Genomic DNA, 13018 nt, shown 5'->3' with positions numbered 1-13018 from the left:
TATCGAGAATGCCTGGGATGGACTGCAAAGGGCTGTTTATGGACAACGTGACCCACCAACCACTCTGAGAGATCTACGCCGAGTCGACGTTGAGGAGTGGGACAATCTGGACCAACAGTGCCTTGATGAACTTGTGGATAGTATGCAACGATGAATACAGGCAAATATCAAAGCCAGAGGACGTGCTAGTGGGTATTTGAGGTACCGGTGTGCACAGCGGTCTGGACCACCACCTCTGAAGTTCTCACTGTGTGGTGGTACAACATGCAGGTTGTGGTTTTCATGAGGAATAACAAGGGCGGAAATGATGATTATGTTGATCTCTCTTCCAATTTTCTGTACATGTTCTGGAACTCTCGGAACCGAGTTGACGCATAACTATTTTGATGTGCGGATAATAACGCAATAAATGAATGAGGCGAAAGAAAACACAAGCGTCTAAAAATGAGATCGACAGGAAACGCAAAATTGCTAAGCAGGAATGGCTAGAGGACAAATGTAAAGATATAGAAGCATAGATCACTAGGGATAAGATAGATACCGCATAAAGAAAAAATTGAAAGAGACATTTGGAGAGAAGAGAACCACTTGTATGAATATCAAGAGCCCAGATGAAAAACACGTCCTCAGCGAAGAAGGAAAAGCAGAAAGGTGAAATGGGTATACAGAGGGTTTATACAAGGGACGCGTACTTGTGGGCAGTATTATGGAAATTGAAGAGGATGTACGTAGATGCTGAGAAGGGAGATCGATACTGCATGAAGAATTTGACAGAGCACTGAAAGATGTAAGATGAAACAAGCCTCTGGGAGTAAATTACATTTCGTTAAAACTACTGATAGCCTTTGGAGAACCAACCATGGTAAGAATGGCGAGAAAAATGTATGAGACAGACGAAATACCCTCAGACTTCAAGAAGAATGTAATAATTGCAATTCCAAAGAAAGCAGGTGCTGACATGTATGAATATTAGTGAACTATCAGTTTAACAAATCATGGTTGCAAAATTCTCACACGAATCCTTTACAGAATAGAAAAACTGATAGACGCAGATCATGGTGATGACCAGTTTGGATTCCGAAGAAATGAAGGATGGGTGAGGCAATGCTATCCCTATGACCTCTCATGCAAGATAGGTTAAGGAAAGGCAAACCTACGTTTATGGCATTTGAGGACTTAGGGAAAGCTTTTTGCGCTGTGCACTAGAATACTCTTTCAGATTCTAAACTGGCAGAGAAAATACGGGCAGCATATTTACAATTTGTACAGGAACCAGATGGCAGTTATAAGAGTTGAGGAGCTAGGGAAACAATGATTGAGAAGGATCTGGACAGAGTTGTAGCCTATCCCCGATATCATTCAGTCTGTATAATGAGCAAGCAGTAAAGGAAACAAAAGAAAAATCTTGAGTGGGATATAAAGTCCAAGGAGAAGAAATATAAATCTTGAGGTCGGCCGATGACATTGTAATTCTGTCGGAGACAGCAAAGGCCTTGGAAGAGCAGTTGAATGGAATGGACAGTGCCCTGGAAGGAGGATATAAGATGAACATCAACAAAAGCACAACGAGGATAATAGAATGTAGTCGAATTAAATCAGATGATGCTGAGGCAATTAGATTAGGAAATGAGACACTTAAGGTACATGGGTTTTGTTATCTGGGGAGGAAAATAACTGATGATTTGGTGGGAGGATATAAAATGTAGACTGACAATGGCAAGAAAAGCGATTCTAAAGAAGAAAAATGGGTTAACAAAGAGTATAGATTTAAGTGTCGATAACTACTTTCTAAAAGTATGTGTATGGAATGGAGCCATGTATGAAGTGAAACATGGACGATAAACAGTTCAGATACGAAGAGAATAGAAGCTTTTTAAACGTGGCGCTACAGAAGAAGTAGAGAATTAGCAGAAAATACTTGTACATGATAAGGATGTCTAGTCCTTAAAAACAAATTAACTAGGAAGAGTACAGGTTATCAACTTCTAGAGTAATACCGACCCTCTTACTATAAATCTTCCTTGCTGTGCTCATGTTTGTTCAATTTGTGTAATCTGTTACAACTCGGAACTTTACTTAAGTACAAGCATTACTATCTTAATACAAACTGAACTGTTTTCTGGTGATACAAAAATGATAGCGAGTGCTGCATTTATCATCAGTTTCCTGTATAATTACTTACCTCAAAATAGTGAAATTTGCATAATGTATTAATGATAAAAATAATGACAATAATAATAATAATGTTCACAGCATCAGTTAATGTGTAAGATTTTTACTACTGGTAGGAAATAGTTAAACACAGCCTCTTGACTGGTCCTACAAAAGCACGTACTTTCGGGAAGGACAACGGATGTTTCAAATAAAAAGACATATTGATATCAAATTTGCTAATAATCTGCTCCATTAGGTAACCAGTCGTTTTATTCAATAGGCTCATTAATCAACACTGAAATTCAAAGTACAGAAGTAACAGACTATTTTGTAGGTTACATGAAATGTCAATGAAACGAAGTTGTCACTGAAGAAGAAAGGGATTCAGTATCAGCCTCGATCACAAAATGAAGCTTCGTGTTGGGGCAGACTTTTTAACACAGCCACTGCTAAGGTTCTGAATATGAATCATCAGCAATGGCAGTCGAAGACTTCCGCCATAAGAAATCAACTTCATTCTGCTCACGGCCACGACAAAGAGGATGGATTAGCGACAGAGGTTCAGGGTATTCTCTTGCTCTTGGGATGGGAAACGGCCGCCGAAAGGTGGAATGCTCAGCAATGATCAACGGGATGAGGATGCAGAGGAAAATGGAAACCACTGAGTTAAAGACACATAAAATGTATCCTAAGGACATGTGGTCGGTAAATGAAAAGGTGTCATTGGCAAGAGACGGTGGATTAGCCACCACTTGGGTCTCTAGAAGAGGTCTGCCTAATGGGGGAAGACCATGAGGAAAGACTAGAACAGCCATCGAAAGGATAACATTCTACGAGCCGGAGCATGGAATGTCAAAAGTTTGAAAGTAGTAGCAAAAAATGGAAAAGGTCAATCTAGATGTTCTGTGGGTCATTGAAGTGAAATGGAAAGACGTTAAGATTTTCTGGCGAGACGAATATTGGATCATATCCACAGCAACAGAAATTAGCATTAAGGGAGTAAGATTCGTTATCAATAAAGGCAGACAGTGAGTTACAGCATATACTTCAGCGACAGAGTTGTTCTCATCAGATGCTGAAGTAAATCAACGACAACGAAGATAGTTCAGACGTCGAAAGCAAAGGATGAAGAGATAGAGAATTACACTGCAGTAAGCTCAAGACAGATAACCCATAATAGCAGATGTTAACAGCTGCTGCGGAAGATGGTCACACAAACAAACATTTCCAAGTGGCCTCTACACGAAGTTTAGAAGGATACATCTCAATCTGCATAAAACTATCCAACATATAAAATTTAACAATTCTTACCGATCAAATAATATTATAACTTAACACATAACGTACAGGTTAGAAACAGTTCTGCAAGTGCACAAAAAACGAAACAAATATCTCAAAAAATTTAGCTAAACAACGAAATCAAGTCTCTTGATGCCAAAAAAAAACCCTAACTTGGGAACTATGTAGATTACATCTTAATCTTATTAGTGTTCTGAATAATACCGCTGTTTTCTCCCGTCTAGTTAGCAAGGTTGAAAATCGTACATATGCAGTGATAGGAAAAATAAAAAAACTCATAAAAGAAAGATTGCAAATTCAAAAACTAAACAAACGCAAAACACAGCCACAAATGACACCTAATCAAACAAAAAACACCAGTTCTATCCAAGATCGTTCAACCTCACTGACGCTGTTTTGCATACAGAAGAAATAAAACTACTCGAAAAAGGTCTGAAACACAATGTCAGCACACAGATAGACGAAAAATACATGGAAAATATCATAGTTGAATCAGAAAGCATTCTCACACAGTAACATAAAACAGAAACGAAACATGTGAGGTAAACAATGGTCTGACCAGAGAGCTAGTCAGTAATGAAACCAGAAACATAATAACACAGATGAAAGAAAACAGAAGAAAGCAGAACAATACAGATTCTATAACACTGACAAAAATTAGAAAGAAACAACAGCAACACAACACCATCATCACGAAGGCAGATAAAGGAAACACAGTGGTTCTCATGGATAAAGAGCAATACATCAGTAAGACACAAAAGTTCATCACAAAAATAAAATTATAAAATTAAAATCAGATCCAATAAACAGATTTCAAACGAATCTGAGAAACACTCTAAAGGACATTGAACATACAATAGAAATCAATAAAAAAGGAAAACTGATACAAACAAATCCCGCTGCACCTTCCTTCCGTGCCTACCAAAGCTACACAAGAAAGATCTTCCCGTCAGAGCTATTGTGAAATACAGAAATACTCCACTTACCCACTTGCAAGATACATGCTGAAAATCTTATCAGAAAACTACAAATTACAAGAAGACAGGACTATGAGAAACACCACAAAGTCATTCAGTACATAAAAGACATACAAGTTCCAAACACAACCACCCTCCTGTCATTTGATGTAGATAATATGTATTCCAACATACCAATAACTGAAACAATAAGCGTTATAGACCAAAATCTTAAGACACACAGTACATAAAAGACATACAACTTCCAAACACAACCACCCTCCTGTCATTTGATGTAGATAATATGTATTCCAACATACCAATAACTGAAACAATAAGCGTTATAGACCAAAATCTTAAGACACACAGTACACTTCCACATGAATACATCAAAGGAACACTCAGGCTTCTAGAGCTAATAACAGACCAGAATTATTTTCAGTTCAGTATTACCAATGGGATCTCCACTAAACTGAACCGTAGCAAACATATTAATGATCCATGGAGAACAGATTATATTTAACAAAAAATGCCTGATAGGTACAACATCCTATACTGGATAGATACCTTATGCCAGATAAATGAACCAAACAATAAAATTGACCAGTTACTCCTAGACATAAATTCTGTTCATGATAAGATACATTGTACAATAGAGAAAGGGCAAAATAGACAGTTAAATTTCTTGGACATCACCATAAAGATTCAAAACAACCAACACACATTTGCCATACACCGCAAACCTACAAAGGCAGACACAGTTACACATGAGACATCACAACACCCCAATTCTCAAAAGCAGGCAGCACTTAGATACATGTTACACAGACTAAACACAGTACCATTAGATACAGACAATTACAAAAACGAAATGAATACTATAATACGAATAGCCACAAACAAAGGATACAAAGAGAACTTAGTAATAAAGCTGAACAATAAAATCAAGAAACAGAGAAGAACACCCAACTGTCACCAACACAAGGACAAAATCACGCACAAACAAATACATAAAATACAAGAATAGCAACAACACAAAGTGTGAAAGAAACAGAAAGCGAAAGATGGTATACAATGACATAAACCACACATACATACACAGAATATCCAATATTTTCAAAACACAAGCCAAAAAAAAAGCACACCAAACCAACAACTCAATTCAGAAATACTTCCCAAAAACAACAGGAAAACTGATCTTTATCAGTAATGAGGAATATACCTACCGAAATGCAATAAATGTGATGGAAGATACATAGGTCACACCAAGAGGACATTTGACACCAGATACAAAGAACATGTACGAGCATGGAAGTACGGGATGAGTCATTCAATTTTTGCAAAACACTTAAACTAACACCCACATAAAATTATAACCAGAGACACAGGCGTGGAAGTCATAAGGATAAGCAACAACAAAAAAGCACCTCCTCACTTTATAGGAAAACTACCACATCCAAAAAACCATAACAGAAAAGAAACAACTAACAAATGTTCAGATCAACTTGGCAAACCACACACTCTTTAAACTGATTGACCACTTAATATAACATTAAAAGTACAAATATAAGCACCGGCTGCAATTGCTACTACCATTTCCCCCAAGATCTGCCCCATAATCACTGTTCAGGCAATCCCGTCGTTCTTCCCCCCACCCCCTTGAAAAAAAACACCACCCCTCTCACGTCTCTATCTACATACAAGACAATTTCACTAACTCTCTCTCTCTCTCTCTCTCTCTCTCTCTCACACACACACACACACACACACACACACAAACAAAGTCGTTTCATAGGTTGGCAACACTCACAGCGTGAACGAAAACAAACGAACAGGCATAAACACTATAGCAGTGATGAATGAAAAACAGTTGAGAAAGTCAAATATAAATAGTGCAGCGCACGAAATAACGCAAATTGCCAAAAACTGCAGATGTGAAATGAAGTCTGCCAACATTATCCACTGCTAGCAAGAGCGGAAGGTGTAGACTATGTAAAGAAACACCGTAATTGGCTTACAGGCTTACTTCATAAAGAAAATTCTGTTTGTAACCTGAAAGAACCAAAAAATAAATGTACAAACGTGTGTATCCAATTTACAGAATGCCCCAAAAGATGCTTTGTAAATAAAAGCGAAACACGTCTGGTGTAATTCTTTTTAATTGCATTGCATTCAGCTCAAGGCAGATAACCTGTAATAACAGATAGAGAAAGTATATGAGGATAATTAGTATGTAAAGGGAAATAAAAATCTAACAACCTTCGGGGGTTGGAGGGCGGTTGTAGTGGCAGGAATAGAAGAAAGTGATACGGGAGAATATGAATTTAGCGCTAGGCGTGAGAGACGAGAAAGAAAATTTTGTTCTACTATAAATTTAAGGTAATAGCCAAAACTGTGTTCAAGAATCACGAGAGGAGGAGGTCTATTTCGAAAATAACAGGAAACGGGGGTTGATTCCAGATGGACTACCTCATGGTCAGATAGACATTCTGAAATCAGGTATTGGGTTGTAAGCCATATCCAGGTGCAGATATAGATTCAGATCAAAATTTAGAAATTAGGGAGAACAGAATAAAGGTTATTAGAATCGTCATGAATTCAATTAGATTAATATACGTACGGGGATGGAAAAGAGAACTGATAGAAGACGGTCATTTTGGCGTAAGAAAAGGTGCATCTGCATCTACATGAATACACTATAAATCACACGTAAGTGCCTGGCAGAGAGTTCATCGAACCACCTTCACAATAATCCTCTAGTATTCCACTGCCCACCAGCGCGCGGAAAAAAACGAACACCGATACCTTTCTATGCGAGCTCTGGTTTCCCTTATTTTGTTACGATACCGCTTCAACAAAATATTTTCGTATTCGGAGGAGAAAGTTGGTGATTGAAATTTCGTGAGAAGATTCCGTCGCAGCGAAAAACACCTTTGTTTTAGTGCTGTGCAGCCCAAATCCCGTATCATGTCCGTGATAGTACAAAACGTGCTGCCCTTCTTTGAACTTTCTCGATGTACTCCGTCAATCCTATCTGTTGAGGATCACACACCGCGCTTCAGTATTCTAAAAGAGGACGGACAAACGTACTGTAGGCGGTCCCCTTAGTTGATCTGTTTCATTTCCTCAGTGTCCTGCCAATAAAACGCAGTCTTTGGTTAGCCTTTCCCACAACATTTCTATGTGTTCTTTCCAATGTCAGTTGTTCGTAATTGTAATTCCTAGATAAATGATTAGACTGATTGAACGTATAACTGAAGTTAAAGGGATCCCTCTTAGCTCTAATGTGGATGAGCTAAAACTTTTCATTATTTAGAGTCAATTGACAATTTCTACCCATTCAGATATCTTTACTAAATCGTTTTGTGATTTGTTTTGATCTTCTGATTTTACTAGTCGATGGACGACAGCACAATCTGCAAACGACCTAAGACGGCTTCTGGGATTGTCTCCTAAATTGTTTATATAGATAAGGAACAGCAGAGGGCATCTAACATTACTTTGAGGGACGCTAGAAATCACTTCTATTTTACTCGATGACTTTCCGTCATTTTCTACGAACTGTGACTTCTCTGACAGGAAATCACGAATCCAGTCACATAGCTGAGACGATATTCCATAAGCACGCAATTGTATTACAAATTGCTTGCGTGGTACAGTATCAAAAGCCTTATGGAAACCTATATATCAATTTGAAATCCCTTGTCAATAGCACTTCGTGTGTGTAAAGAGCTAGCTGTGTTTCACAAGAACGATGTTTCCTAAATCCGTGTTGACTGTGAGTCAATAGAGCGTTCTCTTCGAGGTAATTCATAATGTAAGAACACAATATATGTTCCCAAATCATGCTGCATATCGATGTTATTGATATGGGCCTGTAATTTAGCGGATTGTTCTACTACCTTTCTTAAATATTGGTATGACCTGTGCAGCGTTCTTGTCTTTGGGTATGCATCTTTCGTTGAGCGAGCGGTTGCATGTGATAGTTAAGTATGGAGCTATTGCATCAACACACTCTGAAAGGAACGTAATTTGTATACAGTCTGGACCAGAAAACTTGCATTTAGTAAGTGATTTAGGTTACATTACTACACCGAGGATATCTACTCCTAAGTTACTCATGTTGGCAGCTGATCATGATTAGAATTCAGGAATATTTTCTTCGTCTTCTCTAATGAAGGAATTTTGAAAGGCTGTGTTTAGTAACTCTGCTTACGCAGCTCTGTCGTCGATAGTATTTCCATTGCTGTCGTGTAGAGAAGGCATTGTCTGTGTCTTGCCTCTAGCCTACTTTACATACGACCCGAATTTCTTTGGATTTTCTGCTAGGTGTCGAGATAAAGTTTTGTTGAAGGAACTATTGTAAGCGCACTAAATTACGAGTTTCTATAAAAGATCGCCCATATTGGAGATTTTGGGTTCGTTTAAATTTGACATGGTTTTTCGTTGATCTGCAAGAGTGTTCTGACCCGTTTCGTGAACCAAGGGGGATCAGCTCCGTGTTTGTTAATTTATTTTGTATTAATCTCTCAATTGCTATCGATACTATTTCTTAGAATCTAAGCCACATCTGGCCTACACTTAAACTGTTAATTGGGAAGGATGCATATTGTCTCTCAGGAGGGTATCAAGCGAATTTTTATTTGCTCTTTTGAACAGGTATATTTCTTGTTTATTTTTGGAGCATTTGGCGGCTACAGTATTCAGTCTCGCTGTGTTCACTAATCCCTGTGTCGGTTTTGATGCTCATTATCTGCTCAGGATTGTTTTGTGCTAAGAGGTAGGGCGCGTTTCCACAACCATTCACTAGTCGTGTGGGATCATGAATTAACTGCTCGAAATAATTTTCGGAGAATGCATTTAGCACAATTTCGGATGATGTTTTAAACGTACCTCCGGATTTCGACATGTATTTTCGCCAAGATATCGTGCTTAAATTAAAGTCACCACTAAGTACAATTGTATGAGTCGGGTACGCGTTTGAAATTAACCTCAAGTTTTCTTTGAATCTTTGAGCAATTTTGTGATCTGAGTAGGGAGTTCAGTAAAGGATCTGTTGAGTGGTAAGTAAGATAGGTAAAGATACTAGTGAAATCAATGTGGAGTGAAGTAGAAATTAGAAAATAAATGAAAAACTTAGTTCGGTTTATAAGAGTTACACACTGGCAAACAGTGGGCAGAGCAGCAGTAGCAACGGCCGGCGCTTGCGAGTCAGCACGTTCAAGAGAAGCCATCGCCCTCCCCACATAAGCGGAAGCTATCGATTCAGCCATCAGGGCATCGCCTGACCGGCTCACGTGTTTCTCAGTTGTCGTATGTGATCAAAGGCCCTCGCCTACATTCCAAGAGTCAATAACCGACGTTAAGAAGATTCTGCAAGAAGCTTTTCAACGTGACAAAAGAGGCAATGACCGTGAAGTCGTTCACCTCCAGTGAACTGAAGTGAATAAATACGCGAGAAGCAGTGGGCCCGACAGTAGTTTTCAGTTCAGTTCAGTTCCAGTACAGTTCAGTCGGTGCTGAAGACCGTCATGCAGGAAGAGACTACATCGTACACAAAAGCACGAAGTCCGCCGCTATCATGGAATAGCAAGCAGCAGCCTCGCCGCCAAAAGACAGAAGCTAGAAGGTATTTGAAGACTGATTTTTACATACCTGGCTGACTCGTGAGGACGGGAAGGAGACGGCCTCACATCAGCAGTCACCTGTGAGCTGGTGATCAAGATCTGACAGCCGAAGACTGGCAAGCTGGAGTCCGCTGTTCGAGTCCGGGACACTGGCCTTCCCCCGCCGCACCGCTCCGCTGGCCGACGCACAACACTGACACACGCGGCCGCTTAGAGAAGAGAAACACTGGGACGCCACATCCAAGGTCTCACCATCCGATTCACGACTTCGTTCTCAATAATTAAACGGGCCGCTTCGCGATGCGCGTCTCCAGTCAACTGGGCGAAACAGTGACACGAGAAAACACAGCCACGCGTAATCAGACGCCGCCGCTCAGGCAAGCAGAAGGCTTCGCAAACGACACAGCTGCCGCTCTCCCAGCCAGAACAATCCAGTAAGGAAACCATTGTACAAAACTTTCAATAAAAGTTATCTTATGTAAAAATGCTGTTTCATTCTACCTCATACCGGAGCCAAGGAAGAACCCAAGCTGCCCACGTGTTGTTAAGAGAGACAAAGTAATTTATTTAGTGTTTTTCACCCTGACATAACGATTTAGAATCAAATGCCTTTTGCAATAATGCTCATCTTCACAAATGGCTAGCATCAAAAGAGGTTACCCATTTACAGATCCAATTATTATTTTATTCCGGTTGTCATGAATGTCCTCTGTCCGTATTAACTCACAGGAACTATCTGCTTCAGTTTCTTTACAAGATACACTACTTCCAACAGCAACAAACACGCCACCACCAACTGTGTTTGGTCAATTCTTTCGGAACACCGCTAGGCTCTTCGCAAGGACTCCGCTGAACTTATCTCTGGCTTTAGCCAGCTTTCAGTGCTTATCACGATTTGAAAATCAGTGCTTTCTTTCTATTAGCGTTTGGAGCTCTGGTACTTTCCCAACACAGCTAAGGCAATTTACAACTGTATTACCGATGATTCGTTCTTCCTATGTTCGGCAGCACTCTTTGAGACTGAAGCCCTTTCTGTATTTCCCCGAGACCCTCTAACCTAAAAAACCGCCCAGAATACGCCACACAGCCCCTGCTACTCGTGTAGCCACCTCCTGCGTGTAGTGGACTCCTGATCTATTCACCGGAACACGAAAACCCACCATCCTATGGCGCAAGGCGAGGTATCTGCAGCAGCTAAAGATACAAGAGAGGCATTTTTGAGATGGCTCTTGATAATGGAAGCAAGACTGCAGGAAAATGAAGATTTTTCTTAAGGGATTTGTGGACTCAGTTAAAGTGTTCGACAATGTAAAATGGTGCTCAAATTAAAAAGGATGTAAGACAGTGATGTGTTCGTTCCCCCCTACTGTTCAGTCTATGCAACGAAGAAGCAATAACGTAAGTTAAAGGAAAATTTAAAAATCGGATTGGAATTTGAGGTAAATGTATATCGGTGATACGATTTGCTGGTGGTATTCTAGCCCCAGTGAATGTGAAGAAGAATTGTGGCACCAGTTGAATATGATGGACAGTATGCATGGTATGGATTGAGTGTAAAGCGGAAAAAGGCAAAGGTAATGAGCAGTAGCACGGATGAGAATTGTGAAAAACCTTACACCAAAATTGGTGCTGACGAAGCACACCAAGTTATGGAATCCTACTACTTTTGGAAGCAAAATAATCCGTGAAGGGCGAGACAAGGAAGACATAAAATGCAGATTAGCACAGCCAAAGATAGCATTCCTGGTTAAGAGAAGTCTACTATCAGATTTTTAAATACAAGGAAACAACTAAAAACCATGCCAGATACCAGACAGTTTAAATTATCAATTAATTTTCAAGCTTTTCGACACTTTGCCTTTCCTTCCAATTTAATTTTCATAACACCATACCGTACACGACAATTTTAACACTTACTGTGTTTTGCAGCACAGAGTAATCACATTAAATTAGATGCCACCCGCTAAATAGTCCTCGTCCATCTTATGACGAAACACACCTTTGAACAATTTCCTGTAGGTAACAGCTGAAATTCACAGCAGTTGTACAGATGGGTTTACGCAATTTGCCCTCATCATTAGGATGGATTGTACGCACTGTTGTCGAAGCGACCCAACTCTGCGAACGGATTGCGCCGAGAAGCAGACTGTAAAATGTTGCTGCAATTTGAAATCCGTGCTTGCATAACATTACGGTCCAATCGGTAGCGCAAGGGATTTCGCAATTAATTATGCTGCCACACCAACTGAACACAACCGGAATCTGATTAGAGAAACGATAAACCTCTCTAATAGAGTGGAACCAACATGGAAAGCAGTAGAAATTGAAATACGTGTTTTTACGTACTCCAACGGCAACGCTCAAGTAGTTTCGCTGAACTAATCTAATAACGGCTGCAAAAAACTGTTAGCTGAAGTTAATTATTTAGAGACAACCGAAGTATATTTTAGGAGAAAAAGCTTATATTCTATGAAGCTATAATCGAAATGTACAAAGACACACGGTTAGGTAAGAAGACAAAGCTATTTAAACACAGAGAATTTCAGAACACAAATTCAAAAGAATGTTTTCCATAATTAAAAGATGTAGGACTAACTATTGCCTGAAAATCTATATTTTTCACTGTCAAAGTAACTCTAATTCCAAAGAACGTAATACACGTCTACAGGCCGGAAGCGGTGGCGGAGCGGTTCTAGGCGCTTCAGTCCGGAAGCGCGCGACTGCTGCGGTCGCAGGTTCGAATCCTGCCTCGGCCATGGATGTGTGTGATGTCCTTAGGTTAGTTAGGTTTAAGTTGTTCTAAGTTCTGGGGGACTGATGACCTCAGATGTTAAGTCCCATAGTGCTCAGAGCCATTTTGAACACGACTATACAGCTATTTCCGAAACACTGTAACACTAATACTTTCACTGTTTGCCAGTGTAATTTATTGTATTTCAGATTGGTCGTTAGTCCCAACTGGACAATGATGTACTTGATCCT

Source organism: Schistocerca nitens, chromosome 1, assembly GCF_023898315.1.
Source record: "Schistocerca nitens isolate TAMUIC-IGC-003100 chromosome 1, iqSchNite1.1, whole genome shotgun sequence".
Lineage (NCBI taxonomy): Eukaryota > Metazoa > Arthropoda > Insecta > Orthoptera > Acrididae > Schistocerca > Schistocerca nitens.
Note: the sequence above shows the minus strand (reverse complement) of the source record.